This window comes from Macaca mulatta, chromosome 5 (genome assembly GCF_049350105.2).
Source record: "Macaca mulatta isolate MMU2019108-1 chromosome 5, T2T-MMU8v2.0, whole genome shotgun sequence".
Classification (NCBI taxonomy): Eukaryota; Metazoa; Chordata; class Mammalia; order Primates; family Cercopithecidae; genus Macaca; species Macaca mulatta.
Window position 1 is genome coordinate 14,194,800 of NC_133410.1, and position 20,780 is coordinate 14,215,579.

At 44.4% G+C, this 20,780-nt stretch overlaps 1 long non-coding RNA gene across 2 annotated transcripts; it reads left to right on the forward strand.

Moving 5' to 3' along the window:
* The first annotated feature begins 822 nt into the window (after positions 1–822).
* On the forward strand, positions 823–20,103 carry LOC144341126 (uncharacterized). Of its 2 annotated transcripts, XR_013417779.1 has the most exons (3): positions 823–5,116; positions 6,421–6,580; positions 7,375–20,103. It is a non-coding gene; the product is annotated as an uncharacterized LOC144341126 (long non-coding RNA). The 2 variants fall into 2 exon arrangements; XR_013417778.1 differs by having other exon boundaries at positions 6,421–7,385.
* Positions 20,104–20,780: the final 677 nt, after the last annotated feature.

Below are 20,780 nucleotides of genomic sequence, written 5' to 3' on the forward strand. Positions count from 1 at the left end.
AGAAAGCAAAATTGATTGAAAAAGCAGTTTGGGGACACATTGTGGAAGACTCTGAATTCAGGGTCAAGAGTCTAACCTTATTTTGTAGGCAACAGGAAGAAACAGAAAGGTAATGCCATGAAATGTCATAATCAGAATGCCACCTAATATGGCCATTCTACTGTCCATGTGCAGAGCAGACAGAAAAGAATAATCTTGGGGTCAGGGAGGCTAAGCAGGAAGCTATCCCAGCAATGCAACAAGACAGACTTTGTGTCTACAAGTAAAATCTGCAGGGGAAATTTGATTGTCAATACCAAGAAGACTCTTTCCTGATGACCTATTTAAGTTGTTTGGGTTTTGTTTGTTAACTTTGTTTTTGCAGAGAATTGACTCTCTGGCTTAAAATCTAATAAAGCATGTGATTCTCTTCCACACTTCGCAAACACATAGGCAGAGAAAAGACTACCCTTGCTGCAGCTTCTTGAGATTTCCTCATCCAAAGGCTCCCTCTTCTTGCCAAGAATGTGCATGATTTGAGCCAGCCAGTTCTGGCAATGTTCCCTTAATCCTCCTTCCGGAGCCCCACCCCCACCGCCTCTTACAGGAGCCATAGCTCCTATCCAATGTTAGAAAACCTGCTGACAACTCCCAGCCTCCCATCTGATCCCATTCCCTCCCAGTTCAACAAGTTTGGCCTTCTAGCTGAAAACTGGATATTTTGGACTTTGAAGCAAACATGCTCTATTTCCCCGATGGCCTCTCCAGTGTGGAGGGAAATAGACTGGCCTTTGTTGCTGTATGCCTAGGAGAAGATGACAGGCGGTGCCCAAAGCTCGGGGTGGGGTGGGTGGCAGGAGGTGAGGTCTGGTCAGTTGACTTAGCATAAGGCCTGTATTGTCCTGAGGGTTTCTTTTGGAGAAACAAAACTCTTCAAGGAGCTGAGCTACTCCTTGGGCTCAGAGCCTGGGAGGCCTGATTACCCATTGCTTTTTCATGAATGTTCTCCTTCCTTCTAGATCCCTCTTGGACTCTGAACATAACTACAATAGTGATATGCAAAGTGGCATCCTCCTCACAGGGGATATTTTGTGAAATAAAATGTAAAGCAGAAGGACCTGGAGAATCCAAGGCTATGCATGTAGGCAGCTGATTTGGCAAAGATGGGAACTGGGAACCTGGAATAGCCACCATTAGCTAGCAAGCATTTATGAAAGACCTGCTATGGAATATATACGGTACTAGGCATAGCTTGGGTCTGCACCCAAGACCACCTCCCTCTGAACTCCATATTATCTCCATTAACCCAGTGTTTTCTGTTTATTTTTGTTTAGCAGCAAACAAATGAAATCTTACATAGAGCACAAATATGCAAACTATGATTAAAAACTCTAAGTAATATGCTAATAGAAACATAATCTAATTGTTTTAATTTGTGTCATATATTTAAAGACCATCAATAAAACCAATGAGTCATGAGGGCATGGACAACAGTTACAGTTTTCTGTAAGCTACAGCATTTATGTTAGTTTTGAATTTTGTTTGTGTTGCATAGAATTGAACAAACTTTTTTTTTCTATGCAGATAAATAGCTGCAAAGAATTGGCCATTCTTAAGGAGTCTCAGTATACTTGTTCTTTAGCAAAACTAGTCCAAATGTTATTAAACTAAATAGCTATTAACATTTAACTATGACTCCATGTTCCTTATCATAAACTTAAATGTCCAAGTCAGACTGGTAGCCTGTAATGTCTTGTCAGCTAAGAAACTGTCTGTGTTGGAATTATTGTCATGGCATCATATCTTTCATTTCAATTTTCTTTGCCGGGTACGTAATCATGCATAGGGGTATTGCACAAAGGTTTGCATATATGCAATTTTACATGATAGGTTCTGATTAAACCTGTAAACAAACATGAAAAAGAGGAGACTTTCCAAGTCAGTGACACATTCAAAAAAAGGTTCAAATACACAAATCAAGAAAGATGTCAGGAAAACTTTACTATGAGGCTTTCCCCAAAGTAACATAATCTGGCAATTTAAAGTCACTCATTGGTGGCTCAGCTGAGTTAAAATTTAATCTGTAAGGCATTTAAATATGTGTTGTGTATTAGTCCATTTTCACACTGTTGATAAAGACATACACAAGACTGGGAAGAAAAAGAAGTTTAATTGGACTTACAGTTTCATATGACTGGGGAGGCCTCAGAATCACAGCAGGGGGCAAAAGACACATTTTACATGGCAGTGGCAAGAGAAAAATGAGGAAGATGCAAAAGCAGAAACCCATGATAAAACTATCAGATCTCGCGAGACTTATTCACTACCAAGAGAACAGCATGGGGGAAACCGCCTCCATGATTCGAATTATCTCCCACTAGGTCCCTCCCACAATACATGGGAATTATGGGAGTACAATTCAAGATGAGATTTCGGTGGGGGCACAGAGCCAAACCATATCATGTTGTTTTTATATGAACATTATAACAGTAATTAACAGTATTAACTGTAGTTAAAAATGTATAAGAAAAATAAAGGATATTGAAAAAATTGCTACAGTATTTTAAAAACACTTCCCTATATCCCGAAAGTCTCTCTTGTAGTCTCCAAACTGCTTTTAAACACAAGAATAAGCAGGAGACTTAGGCAAGGCTGTTTTGAAGTGTGACTCTGACCACATGAGCAATCATTTAACCATTAATTTCTGAACAGTCTGTTCAAGAGCCTTACATCAAGATAAAGGGCCATGTAGATGCAGAAGATGAGTGAACATGTTGTCTTGGAGTTTAGAGTCTGGATTCATTCAGCTAGTAATCACTTACTGAGCACCTACCATGTGCTAACTTTAGACACTTTAAAGTAGATACTTTAGACTTGGACAGTTGGAGGCCTCTCAGAGAATGTAATATTCAATATTTCACACATACTATACATACACATGTATATCTTTTTATTATGGCATCTTTTCAGCATTCACAGAGTTCAGGGAATAATATAATGAAGCCCCAGGTACCTCCACTTTAATAGTATTTACAGTATTTAGTAGTTTCACAACCTTGTTTTATTTATCTCCATTATATTTTCTTTCCTATTTATTTATTTATTTATTTATTTATTTATTTATTTATTTTTTGAGACAGCGTCTCACTCCATCGCCCAGGCTGGAGTGCAGTGTCATGAACATAGCTCACTGCAGCCACGACTTCCTGGGTTTAAGTGATCCTCCCACCTCAGCCTCCCAAGTACTAGGGACCAAAGGTGCACCCTACCACACTGGGCTACTTTTATTTTTTTAAGAGATGGGGTCTTGTCACGTTGCCAGACTAGTCTCAGACTCCTGGGCTCAAGCAATGCTCCTGCCTCAAGCCTCCCAAAGTGCTGAGATTACAGGTTTGAACCACTGCACCCAGCCTTTGTTATATTTTCTATACCATTTTGTTATTGTTGTTGGAATATGTCCTATCAATTCCAAGACATCATATCATTTCTCCCATAAGCACTTCAGCATTTCTGACAAATAAGGCTTTAAAAACACCACAAATTCACAAAAGCATTAACACATCTTAAAAAATGAATACATAGTCTTTAATACTTTTCAATACCAAAACTATAGTCAAATTTTCCCTTATTTTCTCAATAATATCTCTTTTAAGTTGGCTTAATCAAATCAAATGAGAATACAGAATTTAAACTGAGATTCTAAATGGCAAGAAAGAAGAGGCACAAGACATAGGAAAAGGCCACCAAAACCCCAGGAGAACTCAGCAGCAGGGCCTGAGGTGGGTGCTCATTTGGTGTGTGTGGCAGCAGAAGAAGGCCAATATTGCTCCAGCACAGTTTCCGGAAACCTGACCCACAGTGAAAAATGTAAACACTAAAGCCAGAAGCTGTTAGTTCCTTATGATGAGAGTGTAATCAGTATTACAAATAGCTTAAGGTCAAGGTCAAAGATACTGGCATGGGTAATAAAGGGATACAAAAGTGCAGAAGAGAAAGACAGCGGCATGAGCCTTGGAGAGACTTCCAAGCAGTAAGACTTCTAAGTAAATCCTCCAAGAAAGACTTCCTAGGTGGGGTCTTGAAGTTGTGCAAGATCTTTAACTCAGTTCTGCCACCATCTGTTTATGCAGAGGGTATAAACTTCATTACTTTGATGGTTCTTGCAAGTCAAGTAAATGAGTAAAGGAGACTGAGGGTAAACAGATTCTCCCTAGAGCCTCCATAGGGCAAATGTCCCCATCAACACCTTGATTTTGAATTCCTGATCTCTAGAATTGTGAGAGAATACATTCCTGTTCCTTTAAGCCACCATGTCTGTGATCACTTGTTATGGCAGCTATGAGGAACTAATACATCCTCCTTCACAGTGTTGTGTGGATTAAATGGCACATGGTAATGACTAGATGAAGGTTAAACCTTCTCTTCATCTATTTCTTTTCTGTGAAATGATACGAATACCACTCACCTGGAGGCCTGGCTGGTCATGTGCAGAGGAGGATTTCCCCTGAAGGTAAGAAACGTCTGCCTCAGGCTACTCTCTTGCATGGTCCCCTTAAAAGATATTCCTCATGTCATCTGTTTTTGCAGAAATTGCAAAAGTACGACATCTTAGTACTTTTTTTCCCCAGAGAACCTCCCAAGCTATACAAGCCTCAGGCGTCACAAGCTGGATCTGGCTTTGGTTGTTGGTTGTGTGGACTAAAAGTCTGCAATCCTCAGTAGGTTATCAAGTGGATATGCACCGTGCACCTCCTATGTGCCAGGCATTGCGAGGCTACCTGGAAATGGAGAGAGGAGAAAGGAAACATCGTTCTTCAAATCTACTGTAACTTCTGCCCCATCTCTAAAAGGTGGGGCTTGTTTATATCCTGCCTCATTCCACCAAAGATTTCATGTACTCACAGGAAACAAGCTCAATAAAACCATAAACCTCAAAAAAAATTGAAGTCAGTAAAAATACCAGAGAGAGGATAGAGGCTTTGTGGATGAGGCCAGTTACCTTGGCCCTATTATCTGTGAGGGTGAACAGGAAATCAGCAAGGTTGGGAATGATACTACAGAGAACAAGAGCACTACGGTCACTGACAGGTCCACAGCAGCAGGACTGTCACTCAGAGGGACACACTGCAGTCACCAGGTGAGTAAAGTGGTCCAGGGCAAGGGCACACAGACTGCAGATACCTTGCTATAGAACTTGGACTTCACCTGTTAGCAACTGGGAGCCACCCAGGTGTCTGTGAGCATGGTGGTGATGTGAGGTCACTCACAAGACTATTTATGTGATGTGATTTCAGGCTACTCAGATATCCTTAGTCCTGCATTTATGCCTTTTCCTGTATCTGATTATGTCTCTGCACCTGGCAACAGATCTCTCCTAGTTTCCAAGGGATCACATGACCCAAGATTGGCCATTTTTCTCTCTTGGTAATTTGAATATTGAGGCACACAGATGTGGCAAAAATGGACAGTAGAGCTGCGTACTGTGGTCGCAGTTGCAGGAGAGAAGTTTCACCTATCCTTACTTCCAAGGCCCCCGGAGCTACATGGTTCATGTCTTTCCTGAATCTTAGTTGTTGATTCCTTACTTCTGTGGGATTCCCTTGTTGTGTTTGGCCATTTTTGCATTGCTATAAAGAAACATCTGAGGCTGGGTAATTTATAAAGAACAGAGGTTTATTTGGCTCTTGGTTCTGCAGGCTGTACAAGATGCATGGTGCTGGCATCTGCTCAGGGAGCTTACCATCATGGTAGAAGTTGAAGGCACATTGGGAATATCACATGGTGAGAGCAGGAGTAAAAGAGGGATAAGAGAGAGGTCCCAGACTATTTTAAACAACCAGAACTAACTGAGCGAGAACTCACTTATCACCACAGGGATGGTGCTAAACCATGCATGAGGGATTTTTCCCCAGGGTTCAATCACCTCCAACCAAACCCCACCTCCAACACTGGGAATATGTCAACAGGAGATTTTATTTTGAGGAGACAAAGATCCAAACCATATTACCTGTGTTCTTCAAACAGATTCATTTTGTGCTAAAGTTAGTTGGAGGTAATTTCTGTTACTTGCAGTCAATACTTGGCAACCGTAACCCAAATCCTAACCGCTGGTTTCTTCATTTCTCCATACAACTGCCTAATACAGTCAATTCATTAGCTTTAGATTTTATCCCTTAGAAGTAGGCAAAATGACTCTGGGAAGAGAAGATTGTGGATTCTAAGAAGCCATTTACATGTTAGTATAAATTAACATTATCCTTTCTTGAAGAAGTATTTTGAAAGTGGGGAAAATAGAGGGTGAGGAGAGTGTATCATTGGGCAAGAAAGAGGAAATCGAAGTTCTGGGAAGCCCCTTTAACAGTTTCTAGAGTTCTGTCTCATGTTAAACTCATATTCCTCTTACCATTCTCTCTCTTATTTCCTGACTCCTGGCAACCCCAGTTCTTTTCAGCCTACTGGACATCTCTAAGAAATTCTGGGACCTGTTGACGGTCACTAAGAGAAGACTACATTTCAAATAATTTAGACTCTTCCATGAACAGGACCCACAGCTCTCTGGTCTCTGCAGGTGGCCATGAGGCATATGCACGAACACTTCCAGGTACAGAAAGCAGCTGTCCCTCTCAGCAGTCAATCCCTTTGAAGATCAGTGTTTACGTGAAGCTAAATTCAACTTCATGGATGATTTTACCTATTGGCTAGAAGTTTTTCTTCTGAAATCAACCTGCTTTATTGTCAACATATAGTCCTTCAAACACTGGAAAACAGTTATTGAGGAAGCATAAAGATTTCACGGAGCAAAATGTATCTAGGCCTCACAGGCACACATTTAGATTTGTTGATGGGCTTCCCATGCTGGGTTATTTCTCCATCTTGTAATTGTCTCTTTGAAAATGTAAGGCCAGAACTGGGCAAAGAATGAACTCCAGATATGGTCAAATCAATGCAGAAGAATGCAGGCCTATCACTTCCCTTGATCTGGAACTTAAACTTCTGTGAGATTGTATACATTTTGTTAGCTTTCTAAATCATTGGTTTGTTGCAAGCTCAGTTTATTCAGAAGAAAGATAATGATGGAGTTAAGAATGGAGAGTAGAAAAAAGTCATAGAAGTTTACCTGCTTGCTAAGGTATTTTGACTTTTACCTGTTGATGATGAAAAACATGTCTGTAGCTAGAACAGATCACATATGTCCTAAGTGCTATATTTTCAATTCAGTGTTTGAACCCAAATATAGGACTTCTCTTTTGCCCTGCTTGTCCTGGACTGGGGCTGCTCCCTGTGTGGTTTGACCCAGTGGGAGCTCCTTGCTAGGGAGGGGCTGGATCCTGAAGGGAGTTGTCTTCCTCTCTCCAAGGAGATTTCCATTTCTTTCTTCTTTTTTTTTTTTTTTAGATGGAGTCTCACTCTGTCGCCCAGGCTGGAGTGCAGTGGCACGATCTCCGCTCACTGCAAGCTCTGCCTCCCGGGTTCAGGCCATTCTCCTGTCTTACCCTCCCGAGAAGCTGAGACTACAGGCGCCCACCACCACACCCAGCTAATTTTTTTTTTTTTTTTGTATTTTTAGTAGAGATGGGGTTTCACCATGTTAGCCAGGATGGTCTCGATCTCCTGACCTCATGATCTGCCCGCCCTGGCCTCCCAAAGTGTTGGGATTACAGGCGTGAGCCACCACGTCTGGCCATCCATTTCTTATTTTTAAGCACAGCTCTCTACACCCACCTCCACCCCCGCCTGCCTTATGAAGTATCTGAAAAACATAGTGGTTGATTATATGAAGAAATGTAAGGTCAGAGAAGTAGCCATTGGATCTGGCAAGCCCAAGGGCATTAGTGACCTTGAACAGAGACGTTCCTGTGGAGTGAAGGGAGATGAAACCTCTTTATTTCCATTACCACCAGATTGATTTGGACACTTCTCATCTAGCTCCTGGGTGACCTCCGCCTCCTAATCTCCCTCATCAACCCATCCTCACATTACCACCATCTTGGGCACAGGCCGAGACGTAACTGTTTCCTACTTACATCTTTGGTGCTGCATTTTCTTGATGACAAAGCCCTTCACAATCAAGTCCCCACAATCTGTCTTGCCCTGTCTCGGACACCCAGTATTCTAGTTACTCTGGACTATTTCTTGTTTCTCAAGTCATGTGCCTGCTACCTCGGTGGTTTGATCATTTAGCTCCTTTCTGCGGCAGGCAGTTTTTCTAAGACTTTGCTCACGGAGCCATCTGGAATCTCTCCAAACGTTCCCTGCCTCTCCCTCTTCTGATTACCTGGCATAGCAGGGGTGAGGCGGCAAGCTGAGAGAGAAGGGAACTTCACTTCTAATTCTGGCTCTGCCACTAACAGGCTTGGTGACTTCGGTAAAGCCCTTCTCTGCTCTGGGTCCCAGTGTCCTACTCTCTGAAATGAGGGGGTTTGACTGCAATGGTTTTAAGGGTCCTTTCATCTGGAATATTCTCTGATTCCAAGGACAGTGGTATAGATTACATGTGGGACATCTACCACCAAAACTGTAGAAAGAGAGGCTATTAAACCCTGTTAATTAGAAACTAACCTGGTCTTTGGCTAAATGGAGAAGAAGGTGATAGTGGGGGCTTCTATGGGGAACCTGCTTTGCTGGCTGGTTTTCCATGCCTAGGTCTGGGGCACAGCATCTGACAGGTAAACTTGGCCGGTGTTCAGGATTGGCCAATGGACCCTCACTGAGCCAGCACGGCCAGTTCCAGGTTTCAGATACTTCTTCAAATTTCCAAAGCTTTGGGGACTGAAATAGAATTTTATTTTAAACCATTGTTATGTGACGGTAAAAGTGTTCCTCACTTTGAGATGCCTAGTGATGACTAGTTTTATTTTTATACCCACCATTTCCTCTTGAAGAAATTAAACAAATAAACAGATGCCACCCTCTCTCCCTCTTCTCTTTTTTGGCTTAGGTCCTCCGACAATGCAGTGCTTTCTGCACCATCTGCTGGCTCTGCAAAGGTAATTAACCAAATGCACACTATTCCCAGATGAGGCTGGTTTATAAAGGACAAACCACGCCAGGAAAACGGAGAGGAACAAAGTAAGATCATGGCAGACAGGCAAGGCTGCTGCAGTCCTGGCTGCCAGTGGAGTGTGTTGTTAGAGCTTCTTGTCAAATTATAACTCCTAAAAATGAATTCAAACAGATTTAACCACCCCTGGAATTTCACCCCTGCTGGGAGCCCTAAAGAATTGTAGGGTGTCCAGTATTTTCTGACTCCCAGATCTTATTTTCTTTTTTTTTTTTTAATTATACTTTAAGTTCTAGGGTACAAGTGCACAACGTGCAAGTTTGTTACATATGTATACATGTGCCATGTTGATGTGCTGCACCCATTAACTCGTCATGTAGATTAGGTATATCTCCTAATGCTGTCCCTCCCCTCTCCCCACTCCCCACAATAGGACCCGGTGTGTGATGTTCCCTTTCCTGTGTCCAAGCGCCAGATCTTATTTTCTATATTTAAAGTAATTTTTAAAGAAGGAGAAATAAAAAGTAATGTCAGTGGAAGCTCAAAGTGAAAGGCTGTGTGGGACATTGGACTTGGGATCAGAGGCAGGCGGATTCTATCATTCACCAACTCTCTGACCTTCAACATGTCATTCAACCCCCCTGAGCCTAATCCCTACACCTGTAGGTTGGGAACAGTAACAACCCCAGACCTTCAGGGCCATTGTAAGAATCAGTGAAACAATAAATTTAGGTCAGAAATCGTATCCAGTGCCAGGTTAGTACCAAGTCCATCCTAAGTACTAGTTGTTAACATTCTCTTTGCCAGGTGAGGATTCATGACAGATGGCCTAATCCACTCTTAGCGGCAGGGAAGTAATAATCCTTCTAACAAAATTCACGTTCTAAAAGGAGCAGAAGCATTGGAAATAAAATGAGAGAATAGAGGGGCTGACTTTAACAAAAAAAAGTAAGACCTAAAAATGTGTTCGGGGACAGAAGGCATAATTATAGGCTATACATACTCAAAATACATAAATCCCAACAAAGTCAGTGTTCATTTGGATTAAGATTTACGGATTTAAATAGGAGCTATGTGGTAGAAATGTAAAAAGTGAAAAAAATGAAAAAACAAAAAGATAGGTTGTAATAAGATTAAAATATGAATTGCAGAAGCAGAGAACCATCTTCTTGCGAATGAGGATGTCCTTACTTGGCACATTTAAAGTTAGATGGGACCAAACGGAAGATGGTTCTTAGCAACCTTACAGAGGCTCTTAGAAGACAGAGGATGCCGTGATGATGATGATGATGATGATGATGATGATGATGATCACAACAGCGATGGTGATAATGACAGTGATTGTTTTTTTGTTCTCTTTGCTGGTGTGGTCAGGGCTCAAGGAACCTGTTTCTGGTTTCCCAGAGAACAATGTCCCAGATAGTGCTGTTTTATGAGAGTCCCAGGTTCCTAAAGGCAGTCAGAAGGTTGGTGTTTGTTTTCTAAGAGCAACAAAAGATGTCTGAGTCAGTAAAATGATGACAGCTGTCAAGAGTCCACAGTCCCCTCACCAATAGCCAGACCTCGATGTTTACAAAGCAAGTGAATCTTAGTAAATATCAAATTAACCCACACTTGCCACTGGTGCCAGAGCTCTTAAAATGTCAACGTACCAAGGGACACCTGGCTCATTGCCCTAACCAGCCGCCAGCAGCCCAACCTAGAGGAACAAAAGACACCGCGATCCTGGTTTATTTGGGGGACTTTATCTTCTTCATACTCAACAGGTTTCAATATTGACATTCTCCCTGGTGATGGCTGGAATCCAAGGCACAATGACCTAAATGCATCCAATTTTTCCTTTGAAATCCAGCTCAGATAGTGCCAATCTGTGACGTGTTCCCAAAGACTATTACCAGTGACAAGGAGTTAAATGCTCCATCCTTTGTCCCATGTTATGTCAGGGACATCCTGGTATTGTTGGTCAGATCAACTTTCTTCTACTAAAACTCCCAATTATAGTAGAGAGTACTAGGTGTGGGTTGGTTAGCTGGGCATATGTTGGTTCAGAGAGGCATTTTATAAGAGGGAACCTTTGATTTTAAGACATGAGGGTTTTCTTAAATTGATGAAAGAAAAAATGGAATTCCAGCATATGGACCCAGGGAGGACTTGATGGGTGGGGCTAGGTCTGTGTTCTTGTTTGCTTGGCTGGAGGGTGCAGGAGGGCATTGAAAGTTTGCAAAGGTAGGATCAGAAAGGGATCTGCATGGCACATCAGGGAATTTAGACCTTATCTTGTAGACTGAGGAAGCCATTCAAGAGTTTAAAACAGCAGTGACATGATTATACCTGCGTTTGAGAAGGTCCACTCTGGTGGCCCTGGGGTGGATGGATTTGAAAGATGTAAGCTAGATGCAGGGAGACCAGGGCACTGGTTATTTCAATCATTTCTGTGAGAAAGGAGAGACCCTGAAATCAGGCGCCTGCATATGGGTGGGAAGTAAAAGGTCGGTTTGAAAAAGGAGGCATATTTGACCAATTTTAAGGCTAGTTGGCAAAAGAAAAGTTTTGAAGTCTGGTGTCATGATTAGAATTCTGATGGCCACTCAGTATCTGGATGGCCTTGGGCACATTTCTCTTGATGAGCTTCTGTTTTAAAGTCTCCAAGGCAGGCTTGTTTTATAGATTCAATAAAATAACAAACGTAAGGAAAGGAGTCAGTGCCTTGCATTGAAAGTGCTCACGTGATACCTTGCCAGTACTGGGAGGGATGGGTGGAGGGGATCTGAGTTACCTGTGGCCATTTATGTTCCCGCCTGTAATTCTTCTAGTAAAGAGAGAAAGGTTTAAAGATAGGATGGCACCTCCTTCACTTCTGCATGTTCAGTGCCTACTTTGGTGGCCTACACATGTTTCTGGAACTAAACCTAATTATTAAATTCTATCAAGTATACTTCTGGATGGGAGAAGGAGGAAGAAGGTATCAGGGTGGCAAATGGAAGGCTTAGAGAATAATTCCGCAGTTTTCAGAAAGATGAGTTTCCTTGATACTCACATCAGAATGGTTAGAACAGAGGCTACTGTTTTCTTCCCATGTTAAAAAGGGAGATGAAGTTCTGAGAGGTGAAGTGATTGTGCACAGTTGTGCTGCTAACTAGTGGGAGTGCTGCGAGAGCCTCTTTGAATCCCAAGACACAGCTGCTTGGGATGGGAGCATCTGGCCCAGCAGTATTCCGCAGTTCATGGCACTCCGGAGAAGGCAGATGAAGCAGTTGCTCCTTTAACAGTATTCTCGTGGGCAGCATTTCCCTCCCCCACAGAACCTGGCTGCTGTTTGCAGAACATTCAGATGCTGAGATGTGAGCTGGAAATCCTACAAACAGCATCACTGAATGCAAGACAAAGGACGGGTATTTCTGAGCACACAGGGGAGAGTGGCCAACACCAAGACTTCTCTTTGATCACTCCTGCTGAGATCTTCAACTCCCAATGACATGGTCTGTCATATAATCTGGACCCCTTTCCACCCCTTTCATCAGCTTTCTTTCTGTACCCACCCCAGAAATGGCATTCTAGTATTTTTTGGAGAAAGTCCAACTTCCTTGGCCTGACACTGGAGAACTTCTTCTCCCAGCCCCACCTGCCTTTCTTTTCCAGCACTATCTTTCTACTTTTACATATTCCTTCTCTCATAATCAAGGAGTCTGGATGACCTGGGGCTTTCCTACTCCTGGGTCTTTGCCTGTCCCTAAAATGCCTTACTCTGAGGTCAGATAAATTTGAGTTTGAGGCCAAGCTGTGTAATTAATTAGACGTGTGACCTTGAGCATCCCTGAGCATAACATCCCTGAGCTCAGTCTATTCGTCTTGACAAAGGGAAACTTGAAGGCTTGTGCTGAGGATGAAATCAGCAAGCACATGCCAGGTGCAAATGCACAGTAAGTATTCAATGCTCTCTGCCCCCACCCTCTAAAATGAGTTTATGTCCAGCCTCCTCCATGTTCCTGACCATCACACAAAGCCATCTCTCTCCCCTCTGCCTCCAAGAAAAGTAATAATCACTGAGACTTACTGAGTATTTACTACAGGCCCAGCACTATGGACATGAATAATCTCTTCTGATGTGCACCATAGTCCAGTGAAGAAAATATCCTCATTACGTATATTTTATATTCTTAGAAACTAAGACTTAGGGAGATCCAGAAATTTGCCTCGGGCCAGCAGCTGAATGGGAGAGAGTGGATTCCCACTTAGGAATTCTAATAATGTCCACATTACTAGATATAAAATGCCTGTGTCCCAAAGTGACATTGCTGTAAGACTTATCCTAGACAGCTATGTACTATGTGCTCAATTAAGCAGACACTTGCGGGATCCCTAGCTTTCCAACAAGTGTGGTCAACATCACTTCAGTCTGTGGCGGTCAGGAGGGCTTCAAGGAAGAAGTGATCATATGTCTTCCCAGCTAAGCCCTTCTCAAGATTTGGCATTTCTGAGTTCTCCTTTGCCTTTCAACAACTTCATTCTTTCTCACCCATCGTGGGGAGAAAATCTTCAACAAAACATAGTAGATTAATTGACAGGATTCTGTGAGCACAAGAACAGGGTGAAGCTCTGCACTAAGACGGGAAATTAACATGGGAGATCACTGTTTGTGCAGCGGATGCTGCTCTGTGAAGACTGTGGAGGATCTGAAGCTTGGAGGATCCAACCTCACTACTGCGGACTGGAGAAAGGGGGCAGGCAGGAAACCTCCAGGGTCTGATGCAACCTCCCTGGGATGCAAAGACAGAGGGGCTATTGAGGGGAAGAGGGAGTCTTCGAGAGAGAGGGAAACACCTAGAAGCCCTTCCCAGGTTGATTCTGCACGAGAGGACAGATAAACAGTAGGAAGAAGAAGTCGCCTATTGCATCCCACCAGGACTTCTGATGTGGGTGGCCAGTCAGACTTTCTGGAATTAAACTGACCAGGCTCAGGCGCCCTCCCTGACACAGTGGGCATAACTAAAGAGAGTGAGAGAGCATGTTCTTCTTGAAGTCAGGAACCCTGCTTTTTCCTCTTTCTCACATTGCACACAGTAAGCGCTTCATGTTTCTTTCACACTTGCACTCAGTGGCTGTTTCTGAAGTATTTTCTGAGCAACGACTGATCCCTCACAACCATGAACCGAGCCATGCCCACTCTCCAACGCCCCTGTTTTCCTCTTTCTGGTGATCTACAGTTAAATGCTAGACCTCCAACTTTAAACTCCACACAGAGCCTTTCCCTCCCATTTCTTACTAGGGTTCACCACTGCTCTCCCTGTCCTTTGTTGGGTCTCCTCCCCACAGTTTTGAGGTTTGAAACTTGCAAGCTCCAATCCATATGATTGTTTCTCATGGAGTTCCTGATGCAGCCTGCTCTTCCCTCTTGGCACTACAGTGACCCATGCTCTGGTGCATCAGGAGCATGATGGACAGCTTTACGGGTGAAATGGTGGAAAGAGCATGAACTTGGTGTGAACGGTCTCAATTTCAACCCGACCCAGTCACTTACTTTTAAGGAGACTTAGGCAAGTGTCAATCTCTTGCCTAAGATCTCTGGCTGAGTCCAGACTCTCTCCTCCCGTGGTTTTATGAGGGTTAACACCAGAGCTATGCTGGCTACCACCGCACACACACCTCCTGATACTCCTGATAGACAGGCTCAAAGTGTGACATCAAAGCACTGACTGGCAACCAGAGCCCCATCTGGGGCATTGTTTGCCGAGAAGGAGAGGAAAGGTGTGCAGCCGTGGGAACACCAAGCCCTTCCAGGCAAACAAGCCAATATAAACCTGCCACACTCTTTGGCTTTTTTTCCCAGCCACCCAGTCACAATCAGGGAAATCAAAGTTCTCTTTAGGCTGTACTCTTCCCTTAAAGTCCCCATGCCTCCTCCCTCCTTCTCAGAACCTCCTCAGGAACATGAGGCCCTTGTGCTGAGGATACAAAAAGTTCAGATCAAAGAGGCTACTGATTCATTTGAGGTCACCAGGAAAGGGTGTCAGATCTCTACCTGGGTTCTGCTCACCCATCCCTCGGCCTATTCTCCCTAGTCCTACTCCACATCTGTGCATTCACTCTAGCTGGTAAAGCAATACCACTTTCTCCTTCTGTAGGCAAAGGATTGGGAAAACGTGGTTGTGAGGGAAATCTTCCATGAGGTCGCCATCCTGGAGGATTTTCCAAGCTGAGCACAGGCAAAGTGACAGATGCTGTTTAACCACTCTCAGTGGTGCCAAGGGCTGCATGGGAAGGTAAGGCTAAATGGGAAGCTGAAGGTGAGAAGTGCTGAGAAGGAGGGTGGAAATCACACAACACCCTGAAGGTCTGGAGACATCACTGCAGACACCAACTGCCTCTCTAGGGCCATCTCCCACCACTGGCATCCCTCCCCGCCCCCATGGAAACCAGGGCTCTAGGTGTACTTGCCCTTTCTGAAATGTCCTGGCTGTTTCCTGTCTCCCTGATTTCACATCTCGTTACCTGCACTTGAACTGCCCTTTCTTCTCATGTCTACTGGAAGAAGAAAAGCTTGCCTCACATCTCTTTTCCTCCACAAAACCTTTGCAGACCTTTGTAGGCAGAGATGACTACTCCTCCCTCATGACCCTGGCTGCATTCCAGTAAAAATAACGATGGGTTCTTCGGGCTTTATATATACAGTATTGGTATATATCTGAAATATACATTTGTGAAATATGTATGTCAAATATAGATAGATAGATAGATAGATAGATAGATAGATAGATAGACAGACAAATAGATACAATCTCATTCAATTCTTACAGCAACTCTGCATTATTATCCCCATTTACCCCCAAGCTTCCTGAACAGAGGCTTGGAGAGTTTAAGCAAGATTATTTAGCTCCTAAGTTTGGAACAAGACTCAAATTATTGCCTCCTCTTTCAGACACTACAAAGGCTTTCTATAGTATAATGCCAACGCTCTCTGATTCATTTACCTAACTGCCTCCCCTGCTATCAGGGCCTGGCTCTGAGTAGAAATCCAGTGCACATCTGTTGAATGGAATTGATTTGAAGAGAGCTGGCAATTAGAAGACTTGGAAGATGGCTCTCAGATGATGGGACAAGGTGCTTCAGAATGAAAGATGAATTAGGTAAGCAGGCACCAATTAGCAGAGGATGCTACAGCCTATGATAAGGAGCTTTAATTTGATAGGAGACAATTGGGAGCCATTCATCCTGCAGCTCGGAGAAAGGCATTGACAAGCCCCTAACGACACTCAGGGGCCTTTGAAACCTTTAATTGCTAACTGCAATTTTGCTATTTCTGTGTAGAAGTGACACAGGAGGATGAGCTCACAGCTGCCATATGCACTCAGGCTGCAGTGCCCATAGCAAGGGCACTGTGGGAGCGTCCTTCCTCTCCTCTACGCACAGCAGAAACACTGCAAGTGAGCCCAGGTCACTTTCTTTATGCGTCCCTGAACCCCAGGTAAAGGCCCCCCTGCCTCCCATATCTCCACGCCTTACTTACATGGCTCTTGGATTATAGGGAGCCCTCATATCACTGTTTCTCTTCTGCAACTTCTGCTCCCCACCTTTGCCCCACTTGTTAACCCCCAGGTCTCCATCCAAAGAAAGCATTCACAGCTTACAGAGTTTCAGTTCCAGTGAGGCATCTCCCATCACCACTTTAAAACACCACCAGGGCAAGGCCAGTGTGGAAAAAGAGGAAGGCGGCTATGAAATCCTGCTGATAGAGAAGTCATGGTGGGCTGTTTTGTGTTTTTATCTTTTATTTTTCCAAGTTTTGGATCCCTTCGCTTCTTCCATCAGGCACAAAAGCACTTGGAGGCCAGTATCTGGGCCTGGCCTTCAAAAGCCAGTGAGTGTCAACAGAGGAACGGATTCCAGACGCACGGGACAATGGCCTTTTCAAGGCACAGAATGCTGCTCAGTATTGAACTGGTTGCATGTGATGCAGTTTCTTGAACACATACAAACACTCCCATTTTCACCATCTCCATGATGGTGGCTTATTTACTGCTGAAAACGCCAGGGCCAATTCAAACTGCAAACATCTATCCCCACCCCAAAAGGGAAGAAAAAAATAAAAACCTGACAACAAAAAGCCACATATGAAAAGGAAAAGCCAACCCATGTGCAACTGCGGGATTGGAACTCTGAAGTGGGCACCAGGTGCATTAATTACACTTGATTGCATGTTGGTTTATGACTGCGGTCACTTGTGTGCTATGTTCTTGCCCCGTAGCATCTGTGCCGAAGGATATCCTTGATATTTCACTAAGCAAGATGAATATTGGCCAGATGGTGACTTCAGGAGGACATAATTCACATAGCATTTTCCTGCTCCGACACAGATTTCTGTGAAGGAATCTTGAATGCCATGCTGAACAAAACAGAACAAGAAAACTCAATGCCCCGAAAAGGCTCAGCTGTAAGTTGAAGATTAATGGTCTCCACAGTGACACTGACAGGAGCCCAAATGGCAGCCGGAGCCCAGGCTCATGCTGCAGATCCTGCCAACCCATACCTCTGTCACTGCAGAGTGAGCGCTGACATCATCTGAGGCACCTCCAATTCACTTGAGGGGGGAAGGGCATTTCCTGGGCCCCAAAAAGACACACCACAGGAATCTGGGTCATTTACCTTTTTTAAAATAATTAATTTTGTGTAGTGACAGGCTTCATCAGCACCTGCGTACTTGGTAATTTGATTTTGATGGTGACCAAGTGAAGAATGTGCCCTGGGCTCCAGCAGCGGGCTCGTTCTGGTGCCCTGGAAGGGGAAAATAGGAGGGAAGCAAATCTCTCTCCTTGGAAACTCTTAGCAACACCGAGAAGCCCTGGTATTATCAGGCCACCAGCAAGCAAGCAAAATGGCCCAGTTCCGAGTTGCTTTAGGAAAGTTCTTGCTCTCTGAGAGTACTATGTATCTGACCTACATGGAGTTAAAAAGGTAGGCGTTACACACTCGTCAGTGGTATTTTAAATGTGGTAAGCCTGTCTGGAATTTGTAAAACTTCTACAACCTACACACTTGAGTCCTGAACCATGAAATAAAGATATGGAGAGTGAAGGTCATCCTGCTACTAAACAAGGTCAGCCCAAGACAGTCTGAAAGCAATAGAAGCAGGGGGCCGGGGTGTCACGTTCCTGAGGTCTGTGTGTGCAGACTGCCTGTGTCCTAGTGATGTGGAACCAAGGCACAAGACAAATCCTCAAGCAGGACCAAAATCATCCCTCCAAAATCACATGGCCATGTTGAATGGTTGCTGTTTGTTTGTTTTGAAGGAATAAATAACAGTGATAAAAGGGATGGAGGTCATTTTTTGTACACCCACAGCATGTGAGACTCCCTACCGCACACGCCCCAATCACTCCTACAGCCACCTGCGAGGTGTACCCATCGAGAGATTGTGCCCCGGCATCAGACTGCCTGCTCTGCCACCTACTGCTGTGTGACCTCACACAACTGACTTAACCTCTCTGAAAGTCGGTTCCCTCACGGGTTAAATAGAAATAAGAATAGAACCTAGTTCACAAGCTGGTAAGGACTGAATGAGAGAATGCTTTGAAGCTTGGTAGAGAGCCTGGCAGACATCAAGTGATCAAAAAAGTCAGCAATCATTATTACTCAGCATGCGTAGCTGTGGAAGTGAAAGAGACTCTCAGCATCTCTACCAAAGGGTACCTCATTCTTACGCGATAAAAATAAGACCAGGCCTTCCTAGGCTGCTGCCTCCTGCCTCCTGCTAGGATGCAAATTCATGGCCAAAAGCCCAGTGACAACAGTCCCTCCTTTACCAGCACTCTTTGGCAGGCCAAGCTTTGGCAAACAGCCCACCATACGTACCCATAAAAAAACCCACCATTGTTTCATCCCGAGGCTTTTTGATCCCCCTAAATAAAATGTTACCACCCTCCCCACCCCACCCCCAGGACAGATTCAGCCTGCAGGGGAGTCAGCTTCTCCTGCTAGGTCACTCCAGCCAGGCAGGCCAGGCAGGATGACTCAGCAGCAGAGCCTGCTGCGGGGTCCGCCCACCCTCGGGTCAGCTGCGGCCAGAAAAGGAAGGCCTCTGTGAGACAAACAGAAAAGGACACTGCTCAGGTCCCCTGGGTGCAAAGCGTCCTTTGTCTGTGGGGACTTCAGACAGGAACCGCCCATGTTGACATTTCAGCTGGCAGAGCAGGCTCGGCCTGGCTGGGAGAGGCAGGAACCCCTGCAGAGGCAACAAAAGATAGTCCACACTTCTTTAACCCAGTCAGATGCCACAGTCCCTGTCCTTTGTACGTATTAATACACATAACCTCAGACTTACGCGTTTTCTATTATTATCCCTATTTTGGAGATGGGGACACTAAAGCACAGAGAAGGCAAATAACTTGTGCAGGGTAACACAGCCATGAAGTGGGGAAGCAGGGCTTACACCAAAGAGTTGTGGCTTCTAAGCAGGTGCACACAGCATCCAGGTCTGTCCTTCTGGCTGCATGTTATTCCCTCCCTCTCTGCTCTGCTGCTTCTCGGGGAGCTCAGAGCTGAAGGTAGCATTTCATGGTTTCTGGAGCCTGGCCCCCTTCCTCCATCCCCTTCACTGCCCAATAACAGGACTCACCCTCTCTTCCCTGGATGCCATCACTACCTCCTAACCAGTTCTCCTTCCACCCAGGTTCACTCTTCTTGACCATCTGACCTCCCATTTGATGCTCCAGCAGTAAATACTGTTTGGAGGGTCCCACACATGCAGAGCTGGCATCACCCATGCCTTGGCTAGCTCATGCTGTCCTGATTGCCCAGAACACCTTTCTTTCCCAGCCTCTGCACGCTCGACTGCTCCTGTAGGACTCACCACCTCCAGGAATCTATTTCCCTTTCGTCGGGCTAGATGAAGTGGCTGGTTGAAGCTCACAGAACATCCAGTGCATATTTCTTGTGTGGCATTTTAGGACCAAGAGCTCATCTATGACTTTGCATCTCCCATGCTGGGCATCATTCCTGACATCTAGGTGGTGCTCCATGAAAGTCTGTTACACAACGCAAATAAAGGTGGCCTCCGTCAGTATGACCAGAGTCAACATGCTCTACCACTGCAAATCCACGGAGGGTGCATGTGGTTATTGAAAATGCTGCTCTCTAAAAACTTCTAGTTCTCTGCCTTCCAGGCCCACAGTAGAATGGCCCTCCCTTGTTCTGCGAGGTTGGGAGAGGGCCATGTGGTCAGCTCTGGCCAATCAGATGTGAGCGGAAGTGAGTCATGTCACTTCGGTTGAGCATTCAATTACAGGGGTGAGATGCTCAGAGCAGCATTTCCTCCCTTATGGTGACCCAACGTGGGAGATGGTGGCTGCTCCATAAACCTGAGGCCCTGAGTGATTGCAAGAAGGAAACCTTGCAATGAACATATAATGTGACCAGGAGGTAAACCTTTGTTGTTTTGAAGCCCCTGAATTTATTTTTTAGCATAATGTATCTAATCCTGAAGGGAATAACTTAACTCTGTTATTAACTCATAAATGTTATTTTGAACATTTGCCAAGAATGGTCTTTCAAATAGAAGGTGGGATGCAACACCTAACGTTCATTCATAATAGTAAACACAAGAACTAGCAAAGCTTAATGAGTGATTTAGAAATAAATAAATGGTCATGGACATTCTTTGTGTTTCCTATCAGTACATTTATCTACCAAGCACGCTCTGTCCTTTTATCCTTTTGCTCCTCACCACAAGCCTGGGCAAGACTCAGGGCATACATTGTCCACTCCATTTGGAGAAAACTGTGTCTCAGAGAAGATGTTACCTGTCCAA